We start from the raw sequence: 25770 nt of genomic DNA on the forward strand, positions 1-25770 counted from the left end.
TAAAAAGTAATATATAAATATTCTTAATAATAATAGGTTAGAGACCAGGCAAGGTGCAGCAAGGCAAGGAGGTCTGTACTGCGTTTCAATTAATTGCTCAGACTGCCGGGTTGGTTTGCAGATGTGGGTTTTGCAAGGTCTGGGATCTAGAAGTGACCACATCTAGCCCGACACTGCCCCTTAGAGGGTGTCCTGTCTTCAGGATGTTTACTTGAGCTCATTGAAGTCCCAGAACATAGGTGGTGCAGAAGGTTAGCTGTCGGAACACTAATGTCACAGCAAGTGGCTACTTCCATCAGATGCAATCCAGCAGATGGCTATTTCCATCTCTAGGAATAGCATGAGGAGGAGGTCACACAAGAAATATTCTGGGCCCTGCAGAGACCTATGTGGTCACATGTCTCTGACAAAACTGTTGAGTTCCTCAAGAACCATCAGCCTCTCATCAACCATTCAGCCCTCCCTCCCTCCCCCCACTGAGAAGAATGGAAAGATTGCAGGCCTTACATGCTCAATTTGGACTACTTTGGGCATTCCAGATATTTGACTGCAACACAGGAGATGCTTCCTATTCTTTTTCTTCCTCCTCTCTCATCAAAAAGCAAGCTCCAACACTCGACAGGATGAACAGCTGGGTCCTAAATGTTCTCTTTGGCTTTTTCTCTTTCAAGAGTTCTGAGGAGCAGAATGGTGATGGCTCATTGTCAATTGTCCATATGAGAGATGTGAGGAGGCTCAGAATATGATTAAGAGGAGCCCTGCTGGATTAGACAGGGTCCTATCTAGGCCAGCTTCCTATACCTCACAGTGGCCCACAAGATGTCCCAGGGAGTACTCAAGACAGTGATACCTGTATATCCTGTTGCCACTCCCATGCATTTGGCATAGACACCAGAGATAGGTTACCTCTAAAACTGCATGGAGGCCAACATCCTCTCCCGTAACATACTTCTGCAGTCATACTGGGATTCCCTGCTCCCCTGTAGCCACAATAATGCAGTAAATATTGCAGCATGCTGTGCTCTTTCTGGGATCCAGTGTTTGTTTTTATATGCTTATCTCACCTCTCCAGAAGCCAACCCCCCCCCCCAAAGTGGCTCATTGCAAATCAGTAAATACTAACAAATCCAAGTTAAAAAAAAAAAAAAGGACAGAAAACCAATAAAATAGTAAACTGCAAGAGGCAGGATGGTACCATTTTAGACTCTCACCCAAAGGAAACTGATTTCCAGTTCTCAAGGCTTGATGGAAAGGCACGGATCCTCTGCAGTACGTGACCTAAGCCAACCAGGCTAGGGAAGCCTCCCAATCTTCAAGTACCTCCCCTATGGTGATTAAAGAAGTAAGATGTCCTCTTGAAAGATGCTAATTTTTGTTTGCGGTAATTAAATGGAAGTTTGAATGTGTCAAAGCAATTGGAAACAGTTCAGAGGAAGCCATTTTCATAAACTAAGGGAGTAACATTTATTTTTAGCACTTAAAGGTGAATTGGTATTTGAGAATATTCTGGTAAAATATGAGCATCTGTCTGTCATACCAGAGAATTACAAAACATGTGTGCATGCACAGAGAGAGAGAGAGAGAGAGAGAGAGAGAGAGAGAGAGAGATGCCAATAAAAAATAGATAAATTCTTGAAACATATGGCTCTTCTGCTCTATCTTTCCACATGAGCAGCCCAATAAAAGTTTAAGATGGAAAAGGCAAATAAAATTGATAATCCGCCCAAGGAGAGTGATTCAAATAAAGCTGCCACATTACAAGTGGCTGTCTGATTTACAGTTGTCTTCCCATTCTAAGATGGTCTGAGTTATCTTTATCCATACAATTCATTAATGCCATTAATACCCAAGAGGAAAAATTCAGAATTTATCTGTCAGTAATAGGAGCAATGAAATGCTATGCCAATTCACAATTTTGAGGAGAACATCAGTCAGTGCAACAGACGTCCACCATTCAGACAGATATATCTGAAAGCATTCTGAAGGCCTGGAGAAGGCACACCTTTTCTCCCATGAGTGTGATGAACCTGAGGGAAAATTATAGCACTGAGGGGAAATGTAGTCACGTTTGTATCCCACTCTTACTCCAGGAAGTTCAGAGCTTTGTTTGCTTTTTTCCCCTTTCTTCCCCCTCCATTTCATCCTTACAACAACACTTTCTAAGGTAGGTTAAGCTGAGAGAGAATGACTGGCTCAAAGCTACCCTGTGACCTTTGTAGCTGAGCAGAGATTGAAACTCAGACGAGTTCAAACCCAAGACTCTATCTACCACACTACACAGGCTCTCAGCGGCTGACTCACATTTTGCACATGACTGGCTACTGTTAAAGGTTCAGAGCATTTCCCCAGCAGCTCATTTATCATCACTCACAGGCTCCAATTATAACGTATCAATGTATAATTCATTAATGTGCAGACACAGCACATCAGTGATGAATCAGAGGTAGCAACCAAGGACAGCTCTGTGTCTGCCCTTAAAAAACCTAGGTTTGCTGATGTCAAAGTATCAGCCACCTGAAGGGTCACAGTCATTCTCCCCTTTACCTAGCCAGGCATACTTGGTTGTCCAATCTGTGGGCATGTGCCAATCTCAGCAGAAGTGCTGGTCAGCATCCTTTGTCTTTGGGGAAGCCCAGATATGAAGACAGCAAATCCACACAGTACTTGTCTGGGATGCCATGTGGCCCTTCTGTAATGGTGCTGGATTCCAAAAAGACATGAGCACTGCTAGAAAGTGCCTCAGTTGCTTTTAGGAGGCTGAGGGTCCAATCCTATCCAATTTTCCAGAGCCAGTGCAGCCATGCCAATGGGGCTTGTGCTACATCCTGTGGTGGGGAGGCAGCCACAGAAGGTACGGGAACATTTGTTCCCTTACCTCAGGGCTGCATTGCAGCTGCACCGATGCTGGAAACTTGAATAGGATTGGGCCCTGAGACATTACAAAAGCTTTAGCAGGCAGGGAGGTTGGAAAGTTCCAATAATAGGGAATAGTGCACCAAAAATATTTTTACTATCTCTTGGCCCCCCACAGCATATGACACATGCTCCGGCAGTGCAGCTGCATAGTGTAAACTGGTGGGGGATAGGATTGGGTTGTTAGGAACATAAACACCTGCCTTATACTGCTTCAGGTTATTGGTTAATCTTAGTATTGTCTGCTCAGATTGGCAGCTCTCCAGAGTTGCAGATGAGGGACACATGAAACACATATGCTTTGACTCTAAGCTAAAGCCATTTCCCCAAACTCATTTTACTTTTGGCAAAAACCAGGGCACTGTAAAGAACTATTGTCACCCCATTCTGTCGATGCCTTCAAACACTAGGAAATGACTCTCTTTCAGCACTGGCCCACCCATGAGGTGAGGTGAATTGGCTACTTGGGCTGGTGGATGAGCATAAGCAGACCAGTTGTTGATGTAGATAAAAATATGAAATATATCCATGGTGGCAGCGAGTCAGGGGAAGATCAGGCTGAGCCAGGGGCGGAACAGGGCAGGATGGAAGTGGGTCTCAGCAGCAGACACTTCTGAAACCTCCATCCTGGGTTTGACAGGGCCTCTTCGACTTAATAGATCTACACCATAGCGAGCATAGATCTGAGTAATGCTATGACAGGAGAGGTCAGTGACATTTTTCTTTACTTACCTTTGCTACCTAGCCTAGTCCTCAGCCAGCCCATAGGATGCAGCAGAGCCTATATAGCTGGTACAAGTCTGAGGAGACCCATAGGTGATTGAGGGGATTACAGAGGGGTAAGGGAAAATATTGACCCTTGCCTCTCCCAAGTCTCCGCCACCATAGCATACAGTGCTGCCTGTTTTGGTATGTCTGCAAGCTATAGCTGGGGCGGGGGAGAGGATAAGATTGGGATGTAAATGTCATTTCATTATGGTGGGAAAAGACAACTCATAGCTTCAGTCTGGGTTGGCAAACTTACCTTAGGCACAGGGGTGGGATATGTCACCTTGCCCAAACTCTCATGGCTTTTCCAAATCTGAACTATCAAAATCCCAATTCTAGAGATGATCTGCTAACAATTCTCATAAAGAAACATTTGCTGACCATTAAAGAGTATTAGTGTTCTTCGGTCAAATCTCAGACCCCAGTCATGCAGTTTTTACTCAAACCCATAACAATATCTATTCAGACACAACATATTGGTAGAAATAGCTCCCACTCAGAGCCTGCAATCTAAATAGGCCAGTCTAATAAAAATAAGAGCATAACATGGCATAAGAAGAGCCTTTTTGCATCATGCCAAAAGTCCATCTAGTTCAGTATTCGCTTCGCAATTGTATCCTGCCAGATGCTTCTGGGAAATTTGCAAATAGGTTATGAAGGCTGCAGATCTGCCTGTCCCCAGGACTAAGGAGTTTACTGCAAGAATAGGGAAAGTGAGTAAGGAGAAGGTCAAATGGTAACAGACAGGTTAGGAAAGGGTAAGGTGACACAGAAAAGATTGCAGAAGCTGTGGGTTTTGAGAAGATTTTTTAAGGAGAATGGGGAATCAGCTTGACAGGCAGACAGAGGCAAACTGTTCCATATATTGGGTGGCAGCAGAGCAAATGGCAAGAACCTATGAGAAGGGGGAAAGGTTTTCACATCAAAAGGTCCAACAGAAATTATTTTTAAAAAGACTTAAAAAAATAATAATGTTAATATTCAGCATGGCACTGACCCTTTCTACAGGAAGCAAGGGATGGTCAGGGGGAAAGTATACCTGCAAAATAGTTACAGTTTGGCTGATGGAGGAAGTGACACCATTGTATCCCCTTTCTCAGCCAGGACACCAAACCGAACAGCAATTCCTCTTTGCAGATTGGCTCCACATCTGCTGATGAAACCCAGGCTGTAAGAGGTGTCTTTCTTGACTTAAAGCAGGACATAGAAAACAGGAAGGCAAAAACCTGTCTTTATAGCCTATTGTGCCGATGATCCGAAAAGTAAACTTTAACGTAGTGGTCTGTTGAAACTTCAGTGGCCACTTTGACTGATTTAGAAAATGATTGGAAAATTCAATTAGAAGCTGTTTGTTACCAGGGGGAAGAGATTGCAAAGAAAACAATGAAGGTGAGAATGGAAGCGTTTTTATTTTTATTATTGTGTGCACTAAATACTGCCTCTGTTACAGGTTATTAAGAGCTGCATTCTCCTCTGGCAAGAGTGTGGGAAATTGGTAACCTATTCCTTCTGTTGATCTTAAGAAGAGTATTATGATGGCTTGAACTACACTGATGCATTATTAGAGCATCCAACTTCTTTCTGACGTTTTATAGACTGACAGACTTATTTTATTTTTGTCTTCTGAGATAGAAAGAGCTCTGATTCAATCTGTAGATGTACTGGCAACCAATGCAGTTGGGAAAGCAGCAGCCTGACGGAACCAAAACACCTGGCCCAAATCACCACACATGCAGCCTCGTGTTTCACTAACTGTACTTTCTGGATGGTTGTCAAGAGCATCTCTGTACAGAGCACATTACAGGAGTCAAGAGTTTATATCAAGGTTGGGAAAGGAAGCATTTGGCACACCAGCCTAAGCTGGGCAAAGGCCCCCAGGCCACCACTGCCACCTGGCGATGCAAGAGCAGTATGGGATCTAGGAAGACAGCCAAACTGTGAACCCGCTTCCTCAAAGGGAGTGAAACCCTGTTCATAGTCCAAAACCTGAATCACAGGCCTCTAAACAAACAGCAGCTCTGTTCTATCTGGATTTAATTTCCACTTGTTTGCCCTCATCCAGTCACTCATTGATTCCAGACAGTGATCCATAGTTTCCACAGCATCCCCAGTATTGGATGGAATGGTGATATTGACTTGGATGTCAACTGCATATTGGTCATTCCCAAAAGTTTCAAATGTAACCTGTATATTGATTCTTTAAGTTTCACCCCCTTTCTATAATCTCCCCATTTTACACCCTCTTTTCATTCTCCTTGTGTTTTCCAATGGTAGCACCTTCATTATGGCCCAATAGCCTTCATTCTTTCAATCTCTTTGACATGCACAGCTAGAAGAAGTGCATTGCTTCAGTTTACCAAGTTAGTCCAATACTAACTTTCTAAATTCAGACTGAGCTTGTATGCACAGGCAATAATTCCCACTGCATTAATTTGCACCTTGTTATTGATCAGCCCTTATAACTTGCTGGGGACTCCGCCAGACATGACTTATGAGGTCATCAATATCTTACTGAAGTAAACCGTGTACCCAGAGAAACAATTTCTCTCCAACCATGATTTTTTCCAAAAAGCAAGTGTCTGATTTGTATGCAACAGAGTATTCCCCTCCTCACCACATCAGTTGTGTTTCGGCCTTTCGAGAATATGATCTGGTTATGGTTTTGATCTGATGAAATCAGCTGAGATTTTGTTCAAGAAACATTTGTCTCCTCTGACCTCTGAGCCTTCTCTGAGAGTAACTGCAGTGTGAAACAGCAGAAGGAATACTGGCTAATATAATTTATTCATGTATTTTCAGAAAGGCTTTGGATAAAATCTCTCAGGAGAGACAATTTAAGAAAGCCTAATAACTATCCATTGAGAAGCACTGTTGTGGAATTATGCATTCACCAGAATCATGTGGCAGTCTCCTTCCTGGACTATACCACATCAATCCGCTTTCTTTTTAGGAAGGGGGTGATGCTTCTCCCAACTTCCTTCTTCCAACTGACTTTGCTGCTTTTCTTGAAAACAGTGTGGCAGAGCGAAGACTCAGAGGAGAAAACAAAGTAAGAAAAGATTACTGCAAACAGAAAGTTAGCACATGAGGGAAAGAAAATAGATAGGCTACCTTTCCACCAAAGTGCTGATAGTCTATATGCATGTGGGGTTTATTTTACTTGAGGAAGTGTTTAAAAATGTCATTCTTCTCTAGGCCAAAGTGTTAGTCCAGGAAGGACCATTGATTGATTTTGACAAATGCGTAGCTTGATCCCCTTTTTTAGTACATTCAAGCAAGCAAGAACAAGAGCTCAGACTCATAGCCAGAAGCCACTAAGACAGTGTCTGTGATAGGGACAAATATAATTTGCTTAGTGTCGGGACAATTTGGAAATAAATAATGATCCAAAAGGACACAGCTCATGCAATTAGCATATTCTGCATATTATTTTCCCAAACCAGGTAGCTATCAGGGCAAAAAGGCATCATGTTAAACTTGTTTTGTGATATACATTCTGGAATTAGTTCCAAATTAGGAAAAGGCTTGACTCAGTCCTCACCTTCCCCACCCAAAATCATAAAGCAGATTTACTGTAGAGTTCTAAATTCTAAGATTAGAATTTTGGATTGGAACAGCAGGGAAAGGCTGTTGTCTGAAACTCAGGAGGATTTCTGCCACTTAATGATGACTTAGGGTGGGAGATGGGTGGGACTGGTGGAACTCTGCTGTGCCAGATCCTGAAATCTGTGCTGGGCCACCACATGTTTGCAGTTAGACAGTAAACAGGAAGAGCTTTCATTCCTCCTATTCTGGGGCATAAGATGATTGTCAGCTGGTGCCCAAATGGAATGGCCCCACTGGCACAGCACTGCAAAATTAGACATGTTAAAGAGCATCCATTGCCTCACTATTGCCTGCTGTCAGAGACAGAAATAGAAGGACCTTTTTGATCTCTTTTTGTGGGACAATTCATGGGTTTTGCTACAGCAATTTACTACAGCAATTACAATAATCTCAAAGGAGGGAACAAAACTGAACAGAGCTAAAAGCCACTGGAATCCTAAAGTTTCAGCAACAGCAGATTTTAAATGAGTGCAGGTTTTCAGATGGATAATAACATTACTACTAAATGCTTCTTTAAAACAGGCATGGAGAGGAGTGAAAGGATGTGTTGGTGGGGCACAGTGGTGTTACAAATGCTGGAAAAAGAAGTCCGTGAGTCATTCATAGCCCAGGCAGCAGTTGTGAAGCTTCCCCCTACCCTAATGATCTATCACAGCATTGTTTCCTAGAACATACTTGCCTGGGTCACTAAAGTCTAAAGTCTAAAGGAATTGTTACATCATAGTCTTGGAGTAGTCCCAATAAGCCTTCAGTGGACTACTCATGAGTAAGCCATTTGATGAGCAAAGGGTGAAAACAATACTTTGGTGAATCATTCTTTGTATCCCTAGAAGTTGAATACCCCCTAGAGGTGGAATGTAATGCAGCTGTGTTTGTGACCTGTAAACAGATGTGGCTGGAAAAAAACTGGCAAGAGGGAGCATAGCAAGAATGTCAGCTGGTTTATGACATCAGTGAGAGGAGCTGCATGCCTCCTGTATATGACAGGGAGAGAAACTGGGCTCAGGCATACTTACTGCTGAGATCTCAGGGTTGTGAACTTTTAGTTGAAAAGCAGTATATAAATACTGTTAATAATAATAATTACCAGAAGGATCTCAGTGAGACTGTCTAAGCCTCTATTCAGTGGCCATGCCTGGAAAGTGGAAATGGCCTGCCGACTTGTAACTAGCTTGTTCAGCTGTGAAAACATCAGAGTTGCAGTGAAAATTCATGCATAAGTTACAAGTGTTTCCCCGCTGGAGATCCCACATGTTCACATTTGGATTTGCCAGAGCAGAAATGAAAGGGGGGATGACACAGTGGTAGCAAAAGCTGAACTGAAACAAGCGACTAGGCCTTACTTCATACTTGAAAGTCAAAAGGTGTGAAGATCTGGGAAAGGTCCCATGGCACTGAAGAAGGGAAACGCTGCATTGACCTTTGGATAAAATATGGAACCCGATGCGTGCAGCATGGAGATTCCTTAAATGCTCCTTCATTTATGAAGTCTTGCCTCAGCAATATGTAACCGTCAGGTTGTTTGTACCAGGGCTATTCCTCCCATCAACACCAAATCTGAATTCTGAAAGAAAATGCATATTCTAAATCAGTGGATTTAATATGGGTCTACTTCTAAGCAAATTGGTATAACCCACGTCACAGCTAAAGTACTGAAAGGTTATAACCAGACAGAGAATGAAAGAATCAATAATTAACTCCAATCCCCCTTTTCTGAACATTGTCTTTCCTTGGGTATATGGGTGCAACAGCATATAACCTTGCTGTGCCATTGATATGCAACTGGAGTCCAGAAATACAGGGCTGTCATTTGAGAAGCAACATGACTCTTTGGAACATGTTGGGAATTGGGAAATGTACCTTCATACCTCATGGAGCAAAAATGGGAGTGCTTGATCCTAGGGCATAAGAACATAAGAACATAAGAACAGCCCCACTGGATCAGGCCATAGGCCCATCTAGTCCAGCTTCCTGTATCTCATAGCGGCCCACCAAATGCCCCAGGGAGCACACCAGATAACAAGAGACCTCATCCTGGTGCTCTCCCCTACATCTGGCATTCTGACTTAACCCATTCCTAAAATCAGGAGGTTGCGCATACACATCATGGCTTGTACCCCATAATGGATTTTTCCTCCAGAAACTCGTCCAATCCCCTTTTAAAGGCGTCTAGGCTAGACGCCAGCACCACATCCTGTGGCAAGGAGTTCCACAGACCAACCACACGCTGAGTAAAGAAATATTTTCTTTTGTCTGTCCACATGATAACAAAAAGAAGAGGAGCAGTCAAATCCCCCCAGGTGCATAACCTGAGTATTTGTGGGAAGGTAATGGGATGGGGATGTCCTCCAATGAGCAACTAGGTCACCAGGATTGAGATGTGGGTTAAGGGAGCCAGTGAGTTCAGCAAAATAGGGGAGATGCCTCAAACACTTGGAAGAATCTCCAGGGCCAGCCCCAGAGCACCAGGTGCCTGAGCCAGTGTGCCAAATGCTGCCCCTCTTACCTGGTTATGTGGCAGCCTCTGCTTCTCCAACATTGCTTTCTCCTCCTCCACAGTTCTGTTGTGTCCCACTTGTCCTTTTTCCAGTCCAGGAGGTGGGGGGAGAAGGATCAGTGAAGTTGAGTGGGTGAATGAAAGTGGGTGCCCCCTGCCAACCCTCATGGCTGGCACTGCCTGCCTGGTTGGGCCATTAGTACATTTCAGAGATGTGCACCTGTACAGATGAAGGACACAGGTGCACATTGAAATACATAGTATTTTCCCCTTGTTGCATAACATTCCTATTAGTGATAGTAAGCTGCACATGTCAGAGATTTGTTACATTAAACATCAGCCATTCTCTCTCTGGGGAAGTCTTGTTAAAATCTTAGGGTAGTACAATCAAAAACTTTTAGACTGTGTTCAGCTATGAAGAACTAGTGTGACAAAAGTGAAGCTCCATCAGCAGATAAAAACATTGAACTGCCTGCACTTGCTCCAAAAGGAGTTGACTCTAATGAGCTCCTGGGGGTAGAATAATGGAATGGACCCGGAAGGGGTAGTAAATCAACCTAAATCAGTTCCAATTTATTTTCCTTTACAGGCTCCAATAAGTAATTGAAAACATTCTCCCAGACATCTCCCAAACCATCCTTGGCATAGATATGTAGGGAGTCTGAGAGTGCACTGAGCTGTATTGTATTTGGTAACAGAGTACAGATGTGGCTGGTTGTGTCAATTGGGAGAGAGGAAAATTTCAGAAGCTGTATAAAATTGGCCTAGTTTGGAAAAGAAGTCTAAAGTTAAAGAGAAAAAAAACCTTCAATCCTCTTTGTGCGCAAAATTCTCACAGTAAGGCACAGTATTGTGAGAGTCATTCTGAAGATGGGTCACACAGTTATTTAAGCATGGCACATACAGAAAAACATGGGGAAAATTTGGTCCAAATATAACCTATTTTTTCTACTTGTCTATATGGAAATTAAGCAAGGCCTTGTCTTTCCCTGAAATCTGGGACCAGATTTAGCCTTGGCAGTGAAAGCTAATTTTCAAATATACTGAGATTTCCTTGTTTCTGGTTTGGCATCACATCAAAAGTAATAAGGAAAGTTTTTGTGAATTTCTGTCCTGAGTCTCAGCTTCCTCTAGGAAGTGAGTTGCAAGTGTTTGTTTATAACATTCTGATCACTGCACTTCTGATGTTTTCCAGTTCTTGGCCTGGATTTAGGAGGAGATGAAGCAGGCAGCTATCTGGGGCACCAGGCTTGGTGGTGGGGAGTGGGGGGGGGGGGCAGGCATTTCTGCTATTGTTAAAATTTTGAAAGATCTATTTTATTTTATCTATTTTAAAACTCACCTAGCCCACCTTTCTTGCCTATCAAGGCAACCCAAGATGACTCACAATTAAATAACATGAAATAATCAATCAAAACCAAGCAGGGGGGAAAAAACACAGCCAAATAACTACAACTGAAAAACTGCAATCACAACCACTGCCAAACATCACGCCAGACAGTGGCTAACTGGAAAACACACAACTAAGCTATGATGAATGTTGTATTACTGCGCAAGCATTTGAAAGAGAAATCAACATGGTAGGTGGTGTTGTGACAATGGCCTCCAACCTATTATAACTCTTGGAATTTCTTTCAGCATCTGCTTCACTCTTCATGGAGGCCAACAGTATGAGCTAGTCATTCATCCAGTCTCTGTGGGAAGCACATTGCAACAGCCTAGAAACTGTGAGCTGTGAAAACAAAGGCTGTGATACCTTTTAAGAAAGTGACTCTAATTTTGTTACCACTGGAGCAAAGAGATGAAGTTAGAAAATGTGACAGAGGTGCAATAACGCTATATTTCTACCAAAAATCATAGTAAAGAAAGTTTTCTAAGAAAGAGTATCTGGACAGAAGTGGGTGTGCCTGCCAGGCAGCTATCTGAGACAACTGCTTCAAAGCCCAATCCTATGGGCTCACTGTCACAATCTTTCTGAAATCTTATTTATATTTTTATACCGCCATTCCTCCAAAGAGCTCAGGGCGGTGTACACAGCTACTCTCCTCCTTTTGTCCTCACAACAACCCTGTGAGGTAGGTGAGGCTGAGGGAAAGTGACAGGCCCAAGGTCACCCAGGAAGCTTCATGGCTGAGGGGGGATTCAAACCTGGATCTTCCAGGTCTAAGTCTACCTCCCAAACTACTACACCACCCTGGCTCTTGTCTGAAATAGCTGAAGCACATAATCACATCATCTCTAACAGCCCAATCCTATCCACTATTCCCCCCCCCCCATCAATGCAGTGGTGCCAAAATGGTAACTGCTGATTTCCATGGTGGAGGCAATTGTAGAAGTCTTCTTTAGGTAAGGGAACTATCATTCCCTTACCCACAGTGCAGGGTAAGGGTATCATTCCCTTACCCACAGTGCAGGGGGCTCTAATGAGACATGTGACAGCTAAATAGCTGGTGCAGGTCCATGTGGACCCATGCCATGGGATCGGGTCCAGCACTAGCCCATGGTGGAAGGTGTTGGTCTTCCTGCTGGCAGGTCCAGATGGTGCATTGTTGCAACATGCTTTATGGCACATTTGCAATAGTCTAAGGCTGCAATCCTAACCACACTTTCCTGAGAGTAAGCCCTGTTTGTAAGAACAAAATAGGACTTACATCTGAGTAGACCAGGTTAGGATTGTGCCCTTAGCCAGTGAAGCGGCTGCTGTACTGGCCCAGAGGCACCATAGAGTTGAGCCATTAATCCTTAAACATAACTAATCCAAACTGAACATACTCTTCCAGATGGGGTCTCTATGCTACAAATACTTCCCTATTACTTGCAGGCTCAGCTGGCGTAAGTAGTCCACTAGAGGTCTGAATACAATCTAGTGTGCTCTGGCTCAGAACTGAATCTGCATGCAGCAAGTAAGTCAAAATGTTGGGAAACCTTGTTTGCTCCATAGTTGACTCTGTCGGAGCTATGAAAACGGCACAGCCCAAGAAACAAAGTTGGTTGAGTCACTATGATATAAAGTAAATAAACCCTTGGAATAATTCAGATCACCTGTGATCAGCTACTGACTGCTTAGTCTTTTATTGACATTTATACAGAATAAGGGATTCATTCAGCATCTGTCCCTCGGAACAGTCTTCTCCTTTGCATTCAGAGACAGTCGGGCTCCTTGTGTGTGTAGGGAGGGACTTAATTCCCTTTGCTTGGCACAACCACTGCGCTCACCATCTGCTACTTCAGATTACTCATTCTGACTTCTTGACTTTTTATTCCCTCACATAGCCTTGAATGGGAATGGCGAGCAATTAAAATATTAGCTGGGGGAAAGCATGATCATAATGCACATAATTATCCCTCAGTCCCAGAATTAATGAGATAATATTGAGAAGGAAAAGATCTGAGAAAACTCAGACTCCTCCCTCCCACGAGTTACTGTGATCTAATAGCTGCATGTCCTTAAACAAGCAAAAAGAATGTTATTAAGAAGAATTTCATTTGTTTTTGAAAGCAGAAAGCAATAATGAAGGTATCATAGGAATGCACAATCTGCACACTGTTGACCACAGTTCCCACAAATGCTTTGAGGGGCTGAACCAGAATAATACTGACCAGCCTTTGACTTGAAATTCCAGGGCTGCTGATGGCTTCTAAACTTTTTAAATCTTTGGAAAATGTCCAAATTGAGGAAATAAAACTCATGAATGCTTCAGCAAAAGTAATATTTTGAACATTAATCCCATATATTTATTCTCGGAACTTTCTGAGAGCAACACATTTTTAATTTTAAAAGTTCAAGTTCTAAGTTTCACAATGACCACCCTCTGGAGAACGGATGCTGGTACCTTCCAGTCAAATTGTACTGTTCCGGCCTTGGCAAACTATTTTCATAGTTCTCTTTGTGTATAATTTGGAAGAGAAGAACCAAAGTATACTGGTGGTTTGACTGGGCTACAAGAAAAGCACATCGTATTAGAAAAACTATTAAGCCTGACACTAATTTTAAAATAGATAACTGGTAATCCTGAGCATTCTTACCTGGAAGTAATCCCCACTGAAATCAATTGGACTTCTACGTGAGCATGGTTTACAGACCATGGCGTATGTTTATTTTAAAAGCAGGGACAATACACTGATATTAATATAATTTTATTTACATTAGACCTTGAAGCAGCTGACAAGCCCAGCTAAGTTTTTCCATCTGCTCTTTGGCCGCCCTTCAAGTGAGATATGAAGGATTGTCAGCTTGCATGGGAGGAAACTGGAGGCCAGAATGCGATACCAGATCATAAAAGGATCCATCTGAAATGTTGTAGTTCTTGAAAGACAGAACCTTCTTCAATTGTAAAAATCCCTTTAGGGATTTAGTATAGCCTGCCTGTGTAAACCGCCTTGAAATAAAGTCTGAGGAGAAATCTGAAGACCATGAAAGGCGGTATATAAATACCTGTATTATTATTATTATTATTATTATTATTATTATTCATTTTCCACATGTTTCCTCTTGGGATACAACTGCCACTAGGGGGAGCAATTTTCATCATGAAAATGGAGGGGCAACCATTAAACCCCCTCCCGTGGCATGCCTTGCTCTCATCCTGCATTGCCACCCCTCCATCAGAGGCTGGTTGGTACCTTAAAAGGGTCACTTTCTGTCCACTTCTTGCTTTAAACCTTATGTTTTGCTGAGATGTGGATTTCAAAAAGTAACTTTTGGCCCTTGAACTGCCTTTCAATGCCTTTCAGTATCTGTTTCCACCATTAGATGGCTGCAGCTTACATTTTTCTGAAGTTACCACAAAAAGTTACCTATAGCTGATGACAAGGAGCACGTCTAAGTCTCAATTATAGCATTCTTATACTCCTACATAAATTTCTTATATAACAGAGCCTTTAGCCATCAAGACACCCAGCTGCTTCAGTTCCCATAATTCCCCTGGAAGAGTATCTATGGATACAATTCCATTATGGGGAAAGAGCCCGAACAAAAAAAAACCATGGTAATATTGATTAATGAGCATATTGATTCTCAAATGCATAAGAAAACTAGTAGAACATACTGTACTGTATATTGTTAAATATGCTCAATGGTGAAAGATGCAATGGACAGCTGATGAAATGGCACCGGCCTACAATTACACAGGTAATCCAGTAGGGAAACCAGTAGAGATGTTTCAAGCATGTATTGCTGCAAGAGAGATTTGACAGTGACCTGAAGGCACATAAAGAAGCAAACTTGTTAGAGCTAAGCATATCTGGGCAAGGTCAGTGCCATGACATCTGGGCAAGCTCAGTGCTTTGTGGGAATTCTGTACACCACCTATGAATTCCATGATGGGAGAAAGGCAGGATAAACATGTACTCAAATGTTCATTCATTCATTCATTCATTGCTTTCTTCAGTGCAAACCTCAGTTAAGAGTTTTAGCAACATAAACATTTATGTTTGGTGACTACACATTTATGTATGGTCAAAAATGGGTTTGGGCATAGTACAAAGGTCTCCTAAGGACTTTTGGGGCCATCATGGGATCATGACCCATGGGTCATTGGTCAAAGGAAGGATCATCAGACTGATAATCTTTGCATATGAAGAACAGCTCAACTCCATCAGTGTTAACAGGCACACATGCTGCACAAAATTTAAATGAAATACATCCTAACAATACTGGATTATTTATTGTAAATCTATTCCAACTGTCATGCAACAGTGTTTGCCAATTCCAGCTGCTGCTGAGCTCACCTCCTTTAGGATTCCTTCCAGCAAGTGCTGTTTCTGAGAGCTGCAATGAATTTTAGGGCCTGGGTTAAATCAGTCCTAGGTGTTAGTTACTATTTAGAAAGTCTGATTTATGTAAGCTTCCAGCCTGACAAATTGATTTGTGCCTGATGATTCTGCTCAACTGAAAATCAGCAGGTCCAGCAGAAAAACAGGTTTATTCTCAGTGTTAAAGAAGAGGGTTTGGGGACTGCCTTATGTCTTTTCTGATTTTCCAATTCTTGCCAAGTCCCAAATACTTTTCACCTCTATTTTTTTCCAATTTCTCATTTTATTCAACAATCAAAAAATAAAGAGAACATACTGAAACATTTGTTCATCACAATCCTGAAGCAGTAGTAATACATTGAGAGAGAGAGAGAGAGAGAGAGAGAGAGAGAGAGACTCTGTTGTCAGGGGGATGTCACTCCAATCATTTTTTAGACCTAGGAAACGTTAACTTAAAGCACCATTTGGTGATCCTGAAAGCTATGGATTGGAATATAAAGGGTCACACAAAGTGAATCTCTAAGCATGACCTTCGTAGGGCTCTTTAGATGTTGATGTATTTATACATTTTGTGTGCCCTTGCTGCTGTATTATGGACTTTTCTCTCTGTGTTTTCTCAGTAGGATAATGATGGGTATATGGATTCACATAGGGTGGAAGCCAGCACTGCATGATGCACACACATGCATAAGTGCACAGCTGGCACACAGGGAGAGGCAAAAATTCCTTTTGCTGATAGCCCTTGTGCCTTCTGGGGAGCCCCTCAGGACGTTCCCCCAAAAGCCTAAAAGAGGGCTTTTCAGGAGCAGGGGGGCTGACACTTGAACAAGAAGCTGAAAAGTCCCTGCGTGTGAGCAGACCAGCCGCGTGAACTGTTCTGGATTCTGGCCATGCAGTGCAGCTGTGAACACACAGAGGTAGCTCCTGGCATGTATGATACTCACCTGCCTCCAAGCAGCTGTTACACAGTCACATGGTGCCACCTGACCATGTGAACCAGCTCTCATTCTGCCTTGTACATCTAATTAGGGCATACCTACAAAATGAATTGACAGCAGGTTTTGTAACACTTTAACTGTCACAGCTTCAACCAAACTATACCAGGAACCATAATTTGGGAGAGATGCTGAAAATCCTCTCAGAGATCCATGGCTGCATCTCATCCTACCAGAGGACTATAATTCTCAGGCTCCCCTTAGGAATGACTGTCAGACCTAGTTTACATCAGAACAAATCTGCCAATGGCTGTTAGTTATGATGGTTACATGGACTGTGCTTCTTCCCAAGCAGCGTCTCTTGTGGAGTACCAGTCGCTAAGGGGAAGCAACCGTAGAAAGGGACTGGTCCCAACAGACCCTGCATGTGAGCTTACTAAGATATACAACTGGCTATTGTGGGAAGCAGGATGCTGGATTAGATGGACCAGCAGGGCTCTTCTGATGTCCTTGTGAATGACAGTGTCTGACTGAGGTCAGCTGTTCTCATTAAGAATACCATTCAGAGCAGTGGGGAGTGCTGTTAATTGAAAGACAAATTAATTTTGCCTTTGCATATATGCTCCATTGACCTACATTACCATCTTGCTGACTTGCAAATCCTTAAAATGCAAAGGTTAGAGAGCAACTGAAAACTAGACTTTCCTGGTACCAATGTTCATTATTTGTTTACTGGTAAATTATTTTATTAAAAAGAGAAACAGGTACCCAAACTAGCACAATTTCCAGCAGTTGTTTTCTTTGCAAACACAGGCTCCAGCTTGGGGGGGGGGGCAGTTTGGTGCTATAGTATGAGAAAAGAAAACCACTGCAGTTAATAGGGCCAGCCCTCTACTTGAACCCAAATGTGCTGCCAGTCCAGGGCAGCCCACTGGGGAGGAGCAACTGGACCACTCACCTAATAGGCAGTTGTAAACCAATGGCCACCACTGGGATGCTACTACTGTCCACTGCTGTTCTCCTCCCCAGCTACGTGCTGCCCTTTCAAAGGGTAGAGAGAGTGGGGAAGGGAGTAAGGAAATGGAGAGATATGAAGTGGCAAATTTCTACTCTCTCCTTTTCCTACCCTTCCTGCCTTCTGAAGGGGTGGCAGGGAGGGTAGCAGCCAGCTGGCACCAGACATAGCAGAAAAGAAGAATGTAAGTTGTGGAGGTTGCTTTACAGCAGTCGCAAAGCAGCCTCTGCTGGCACCACTGCAGGACAACTGCAGTGTTTGTGTGCTGGTGCATCGCCACACAGAGAGTTAGGTAGGATTGGGTTGTTAGTTTCCTTTGGAGGAAGGAGCCCTGAAGACTTCAGGTGCCACTGTAGTATTTGCTTTACTGACAAACATATAAGAGGAACATTGTGGGGGCAAAGCAGACAGCACATCCATGAATCTTGCAACAGGTCTCCAAAGAGAACACCCAGGATGCTTCCATTTCAGCTAATTTACAGCTTTTTCTGCCTCTCAGTGCAAATTACAAATCTAACTTTGTCTCACACACACCTGCAAATCATGGGTCCCAGGCTCCACCCCTGCAAGTAAATTGCCCATTCAGAAAAAAAATCCACAATCATTGAGATCCATTACATTCTTTTGTCAAGTACATCATTTCTCATCAGGCAAGACTGTCAATGAAAAACACAGTGATAGACCAATTCAAAGAAATCAGGACAGCCACATTTCTTAACAGGATTATAAGAAGCTGTGATTAGTCCTGACATGCATGAAGTATGTGCTATATATAATTCGTGCATTGCTCTAATGCAAATTAGAGAGTGTACTATGTGCAAATTCAGCAGTTATATGCAATGTATGCCTACATTCATAATTCATCAAATTAATGAGAAAAAAAATCTTGTTGTGGGATCTCAATAGAGATGAATACAGAATATGGGATCTCAAATAGAGATGAATAAGAGAGACGAGGGCTGGGCTTGGTGCAAGATCTCTTGCTCTTTTTCCAGAGCTCTTTATTTTTATCCCCTCTTCCCCCTCATTCCAGACACTCTCTTTGCCTAATCAAACAAGCTAATCCTCTCACACCACGTCTGCCTTTTGTTGATTGGGTTTGAGGCAAGGAGGCTGAATCACGGGTGGCGTGGTTTGCCAGCGCCTTCGTGACAGCGTCCCTACATCTCCCCCTTTCTTGTTTTAAGGCATTGATATGCATAATACATCTGGCGTTGAGTGGGCACTAAGGCTTTCGGCCGACAATAAGGGATACAGAGGGCTAACAAATTAGGAATACATTGTACAAAACAACATCCTATGATTAAAACAATACAAATTAGTGCACCATATTGTACTAAGGTACGAAGCAGGCCAGTGGGAAGCCAAGACCAAAGGGCATCCTACCATGCAGGGATGCAGGTCTTGATGTATGCTCTGCGCATAGCTCTTAAGTTTGTTAATTTGTTGTTGAATTCGGTTGCTATTGTCTGTTAGGTTAAAACAACACATATCTTTTACTGCTTCACAATAGCAGCTCGGTTATCTAGAATAGCATGGTGAAGTTCGTGCTGTTCTTTTGCTAAGAGAACAATGGCTGTAGAAGTGGCGTTGATGGTTTTTGCTAACAAACAGGCCATCTGGCCTATAGTTTTTGCATTATTCACTGCAAGGCCAGGGACGCCTACTAAACTGGCTGCTAAAGACACAACTGAAGGGATACATTGACACAAGGAGGGGATACATTGAATAAAACAACAGATAATGATCAGAACAACCATCCCAAAAAATCCCATGCCCAAAAGTCTGTCCAAGCCATGCAAAGTCCGGCAGCCATCCTGTAAGCCAATCCCAAAATCCACCAAAGTTTACATCTTGTTGTATTTGTGCAATTGTCTTGAGTTGTCCACCACCAATGCTAGGATTACTACTAGGGAGGCTGCCAGTGAAACATACTCAGCTTTGCTTAACAATTTTACATTTGAATCACAATCACTGTGGAGTGTTAGAGTGTCAGCACCTTCAGATCTCCCCAGGTTAGGGGATGAGCTTCCTGTCTGGGTCTTTTGGCTGGCTGTCTGTTCCTTGGCTGCTCCTGTAGTCCCAGCTGGACTCATCTGGAAATTGGGGGTAGGTCATCTGGAAATTGGGGATCGGATTCTCCAGGCCCTGGTGACATCTTTGGCTGGCTGCACACACTGCGCTGGTACCTAAAGCATTCCTGTAGGAGTAAGCATAACAGCATAGCCTCGCCCCCAAGTTACCAATGGGGCTGGGTAATGGTTTCCTGACTCCTTCATGTCTTTCATTAGGAGTAAACCTTTCTGCATTTAATGTTAAAAATTTTAAGTATATAATAAAGTATAGAATATGATAAAGTATAGAGTGTTTCCTAAATATGTATTAGCCCAAATAGTCTCATATCTCCCTTTTTTGTTTTAATAAAAAGGTTTTAATAATTTGTGTTTGCACTTGTGAAAAAGGGATGGAAAATTGTTTACCATCTTCCCTGAGTGACTAGCTATTGGATCAGAGAACAGGGAGGGAGTTCACTGATGAAATAGGGAGGCTCCTGAGAGTCTGATCAGCTTTGTCCTTTAGATAAGAGCCTTGGAAGGGGGTTGTGATTACGATGTGGGCTACAAAATAAGGTTGGGTCCAGTCTTGAAGCAAATTCTGCATGTTTCTTCCATCTTTGGTGATGGGGGTGTGTGTGAAAAGAAAACACATTGGTTTTAAAAGCAGATAGAAAAAAAAAATCATGGTACCAAAAATGATAATGAGCTCAATATACAAAAATAATAAAAAATTGTTGCAACGAATATCAGGCCTATTACAGAAAGGAAGTCATGTGGACTTCAGATAGACTTCACTATAAGTCAAAGACAAACAAGAACAAAGACAGACAAAGCGCTTCTTTCATACCACACACACACATCCAAAGAACATATAGAACATTTTAGTATTTATATGTATATAAGCAGAGAACATAAGTAGAATTAAAAGAATTTGTCATGACAATTTTTCCATTAGAAAAGAAATACTTCATTAGTATTAAAAATACAGATATAGGATCACTGCTTATTCCTGTAAAGGAAATTGAGATTAAGTAAATTTGTCCTCTGGAGGACAAATGCTTTTTTCTTTTCTTTGTCCTTACTTGCTGCTGAAACAAAAAGTTGCTATATCAAGCAAAATAAAATGTGTACATATGTCCTGTAAAAGAAACAAGGTTTAGTAATCTTTAGTCCTTCACTTGAGAGCAAATGTTTTCTTTTCCTGTTCTTTCTTGTTGAAACAAAAAGGGTTAAAACAAAAGATTGCTGATATTTTGCACTCTGTGCATGCTCTGAGGCACAAAGATTAGGAGAGGTCCTTCTGCTTTTCTTTTCCTTAGGAACCATGCATTGGCTTTTTGCCTTGCATACATGAGAAACCTAGAAAGTTTTAAGGAAACACTAAGTTATTATTCAAACTTCTGTTGCTGGCTACAGTGGCAAAGAGTTCCAATGGCCAGTAGGATCTATTAACTTAGCATCAAAGAAACAAAAATGTTATTAAGACCTTTTAATAGGTTTTAAAATGCCTTAAACATACACATGGTTTAGTCTTTGCTCCAACACGATAATCTGATAAGAAGTGGAAATTTCCCACAAATGAAGGTTTTCATTTTTTGGTAAAAGGCAATTTAATTTTTACTACAGCCTTGCCTTGGAGCCTCACTGCTCTTTCTGGCCCCTTTCGAATGAGAGCAGTGATAGCCTTCTGATAAGATAACACATTCCTGGATGGGTTGGCTGACTGACAAAGCCATTCAAGAATGTATATCTGAGTTTCTGTTTTAAGCTACAAAGGTGGGTGTATGGGTCAGAGAGTAGAATTACTAGCCACAAAAGATGGGAGCCAATCTACAAATTAGTGTCTCATGATTTGTTATATTTCTTGTATGGAATTACAAGCTTCTGGAGAGAGGGTGATTTGCTTTGCGGGGTCTTGGCCCTCTTTAAGGTGGTCAAATACTGGCTTTAATAGTTGTGTGGGAAGCTTAAAATACATACCTAATGAATATAAGAACATAAGAACAGCCCCACTGGATCAGGCCATAGGCCCATCTAGTCCAGCTTCCTGTATCTCACAGCGGCCCACCAAATGCCCCAGGGAGCACACCAGATAACAAGAGACCTCATCCTGGTGCCCTCCCCTACATCTGGCATTCTGACTTAACCCATTCCTAAAATCAGGAGGTTGCGCATACACATCATGGCTTGTACCCCATAATGGATTTTTCCTCCAGAAACTCGTCCAATCCCCTTTTAAAGGCGTCTAGGCTAGACGCCAGCACCACATCCTGTGGCAAGGAGTTCCACAGACCGACCACACACTGAGTAAAGAAATATTTTCTTTTGTCTGTCCTAACCCGCCCAACACTCAATTTTAGTGGATGTCCCCTGGTTCTGGTATTATGTGAGAGTGTAAAGAGCATCTCCCTATCCACTCTGTCCATCCCCTGCATAATTTTGTATGTCTCAATCATGTCCCCCCTCAGGCGTCTCTTTTCTAGGCTGAAGAGGCCCAAACGCCGTAGCCTTTCCTCATAAGGAAGGTGCCCCAGCCCCGTAATCATCTTAGTTGCTCTCTTTTGCACCTTTTCCATTTCCACTATGTCTTTTTTGAGATGCGGCGACCAGAACTGGACACAATACTCCAGGTGTGGCCTTACCATAGATTTGTACAACGGCATTATAATACTAGCTGTTTTGTTCTCAATACCCTTCCTAATGATCCCAAGCATAGAATTGGCCTTCTTCACTGCCACCGCACATTGGGTCGACACTTTCATCGACCTGTCCACCACCACCCCAGTAATATGTCCCAGTAACTGCTGTAATTATACTAAAGTCAGGCATTGGGAGATTTTTAATTCTGGGGTTGCAGGCGCAGCATAAGTTGTTAATACTTTATGCCCTAGATACAAATAAGGAACTTGTTGCTGTACCTTTTCTGGTGCTATGTGAAGACCAAACTGTTGTAAATTTTTAGATAGGTCTTGCAGGAGAGAAGAATTTAATTGGGGACCTGCTATCAATATATCTTCCATAAAATGATGCATTATGAGTTTTGGATATTTATTAATTAACATGGAATGGGATAGTGGGTTAAGGGTTTCCTAATTGCACTTGCTTGTCTGTTTCATTAAGAAACTGATCTACTCGGATGGCTTGTCCCTGTGTGTTCTGGCCAGCCCCTGCAGGGCAGATCATTGAATTTTTTTCTGCTTTTAAATCTCCTGATTCCAGGGTCTCTCTGGCCATGCCTTCCATGACTGAAGCCTGCCTGTGAGGGGTAGTTTCTGGAGGTTCTTTCTTTTCTAGAGGAAAAAAGGCATGGGATTCCCAGTGGTCGGCCAGATCTAGGGTGCCTGCTGTGCGGGCGGCTATTTGAGACCACCGCGGCGGCTCCGAAGGAGCACTAGGCACGGGAGGCGATTTAATTATTTCGAGGGTTGGCGCTGCTGGAAGGAGTATTGGATATAGGGGTGGCCCTGTAGCAGAGGGGAGAGTACCTTTCAAAAGCATATTATCAGGTGGATTAAGTTGGCACAGAGCTTTATATACCTTTTTCCAGGTTAAAATTAGAGCAATGGGGATCCGGGGTTCTGCCTGCAGATTTTTCCCCAGCCTCCCCCAATCCGCAGTCAGAAGACTGCCTCGTTTCGGATACCATGAACAAGAGGTGTCCAATTCCCTGACAAGATCTCGAAGATCTTGCACTGAAGCTGAGCCCTCGCCGGTCTGTTTGACCAATTTATATAATTCTTGAGCATGCTCGCTCTGTTCCTTTGACAAGGAATCCCCCATACTTACCAGGGAGCCGAAGCTGAGGTATACCGAAGACTGTTCCAGTCGAGGTAAGTTGGGTTCTGGGATCACGTCGGGGTCACCAGATGTGGGATCTCAATAGAGATGAATACAGAATATGGGATCTCAAATAGAGATGAATAAGAGAGACGAGGGCTGGGCTTGGTGCAAGATCTCTTGCTCTTTTTCCAGAGCTCTTTATTTTTATCCCCTCTTCCCCCTCATTCCAGACACTCTCTTTGCCTAATCAAACAAGCTAATCCTCTCACACCACGTCTGCCTTTTGTTGATTGGGTTTGAGGCAAGGAGGCTGAATCACGGGTGGCGTGGTTTGCCAGCGCCTTCGTGACAGCGTCCCTACATCTTGTAAGCATAATAGAGCTTATATAAAATCTTTAAAAGGATAGTAAGACATTTCAAGAGCTGAATTTACTGGTCTCTGATGAAAAGGGATGATATTTTGCCATTTAGACATATCAAATATTTGGTTAAATGCATGCAACGCATTTGCAAAATACACAGCAGCTTCCACTGTTGTTGTGTAGGTGTTGTTTTGTAAAATTGGCTATAGTCTCTTTAAGTACTCCTTAAGTGGATTGTTAAGATGTTGTTAATACAACTCAGATGGCAAGAAATATCTACTAGGATTGTTTTTCTTCTGCAAATTTAGATAGTTAAAATTGCAACATAAATACAATGAAATATTGTTCTCTCAACACTTGATTGATCCCCATTGACATGGAAAAAGCTCCATTAAGGCAAATGCTTTGAAGGTCTTCCAAGAGATATCTGGAATGCAAAATCTCTCCTGGGCCCTTCAAGATTCATTCTGAGCTTCTTGGCATCTTTCATGAGCCAATGTCTGCAAAGCTTCGTGTTTCAGCTGTCTCACAGTTTAGTGTCTCACTGTTGCTCTTCTTCTCCTTTCTGTAAAGGGGTCCACATGAATTGAACTGGCCACTAGCATACCGGCTGGTAGCTCAGAAAGTTTCAGCTTGGCCTAAGACCCCTGGGAGGCTAAGGAAATGGGGCACACACTGCCCTATCCCTATCCCAGTGGTACAGTGAACACACCACTTTGCCCCCCCATCCCTTCCCTGGGGTGTCCCAGTGTGCACTGCAATTCCTCCACTCCTGTAATGTTGCTGGACACATTTGTTTATATGTGTACATGGCACTGGCTGCATACCAGGTGAGCATGACCCAGACCAATTGCATGGTGTTTGGCTTGGGCTGATAACAAGGAAGCATCAGGTCCCTCAGGCCTTTAGGGGGAAAAAACCAACCTTAGGGTCTTCACAGCAACCCCATCCCCACACTCTACATTAGCTACCTTTCCTTTCTTTTTGGAAAATGCCAGAACCAGCCACACTTTGCTTGGTCACCAGTTCTGAGCGGGAGGCTTACAGAGGGGTAAGGGAAATTATTCCCCTTTCCCCTCTGAAGACTCCTGATCTGCCACCGCCATCACCCAGCTGGATATAACACCCTCCGTTTTTGGCAAGGCTTCATCAGGGGTAGGGAGGATGGGATTGAGCTCTAGGACTCTAACAGCCCAGTTTTAACTAAACCCCACCCCCACCAATGCAGCCACACCAAAGGAGTGCATGCTGCATCCTATGATAGGAGGGCAGTCGCAGAGGTCTCCTCATGTTAAGGGAACTTTTAAGGTTCCCTTACCCTGGGGCAAGCCTTCACTGCCCAAAGGGGTCTACATTTTGCTGGTACAGAATAAGGGAGAGGAAAGAGAAGTGGGAATGGGGATATCATCCTGGTGCATGATGGTGCCACCAGGATCCACCCCCCCCCCCGTTTTGCCTCTTTCCCACCCCCTGCCTGGCCAGATATTCCCCCTTTCCTCCCCCTTGACTCCCATTCCAGGTTGTTGGCAGTTCCTGTACCCTGCTGTGTGTAGTTTATAGTGGTAGCAGGCTGCCAACACCATTGTAATTTGTAGGCGGCACCCCTCCCCCCAAATGGCCACCAGCAACATGCTGCACTTGCAGCTGAATGGCCATTTGCATCAGTGGAACCTCTGTTCCACTGTCATAACTGCTAGCTAGGATAGGGCTGTCAGGCTACTTTTAACCGTTTTAGGAGAAGGCCTCCTTTTTGGGCAGGCTAATAGTCACTGCAACTAGTTGAACAGCTGGATTCCCTAGTTGTATTAAAAAAACAGCTTTGAGCTCCTGCAGTGCTGGTTAAGAGAGAGACTAGCTCTCTCTCTCTCTCCTCTCTCTCTCTCTCTCTCTCTCTCTCTGCAAGGAGTAAAGTGATTTCATGGCCTGCTGAGGGGCTCATTTCTTGCCTGTAACCCTACACAGAACTGCTATGCCACTACAGAACTGCGATGCCACTACAGACGTCTTCCACCTTGGGATTTCCTGGCTTTTTTCTCTTCTCTTCCCCCAGTTCCTCTCCTCTCTTTCTAGCAAAACTCCAAGT

At 43.1% G+C, this 25770-nt stretch overlaps 1 long non-coding RNA gene across 1 annotated transcript; it reads right to left on the reverse strand.

The window, feature by feature from the left end:
* Positions 1–1460: 1460 nt before the first annotated feature.
* LOC136639856 (uncharacterized) lies at positions 1461–23684 on the reverse strand. The gene is made up of 5 exons (XR_010793737.1): positions 23332–23684; positions 19488–19688; positions 16483–16574; positions 9794–10004; positions 1461–8851 (listed from the first exon to the last, which is right to left on the reverse strand). It is a non-coding gene; the product is annotated as an uncharacterized lncRNA (long non-coding RNA).
* Positions 23685–25770: the final 2086 nt, after the last annotated feature.

Source organism: Tiliqua scincoides, chromosome 2 (assembly GCF_035046505.1).
Source record: "Tiliqua scincoides isolate rTilSci1 chromosome 2, rTilSci1.hap2, whole genome shotgun sequence".
In the NCBI taxonomy this organism is placed as follows: Eukaryota; Metazoa; Chordata; class Lepidosauria; order Squamata; family Scincidae; genus Tiliqua; species Tiliqua scincoides.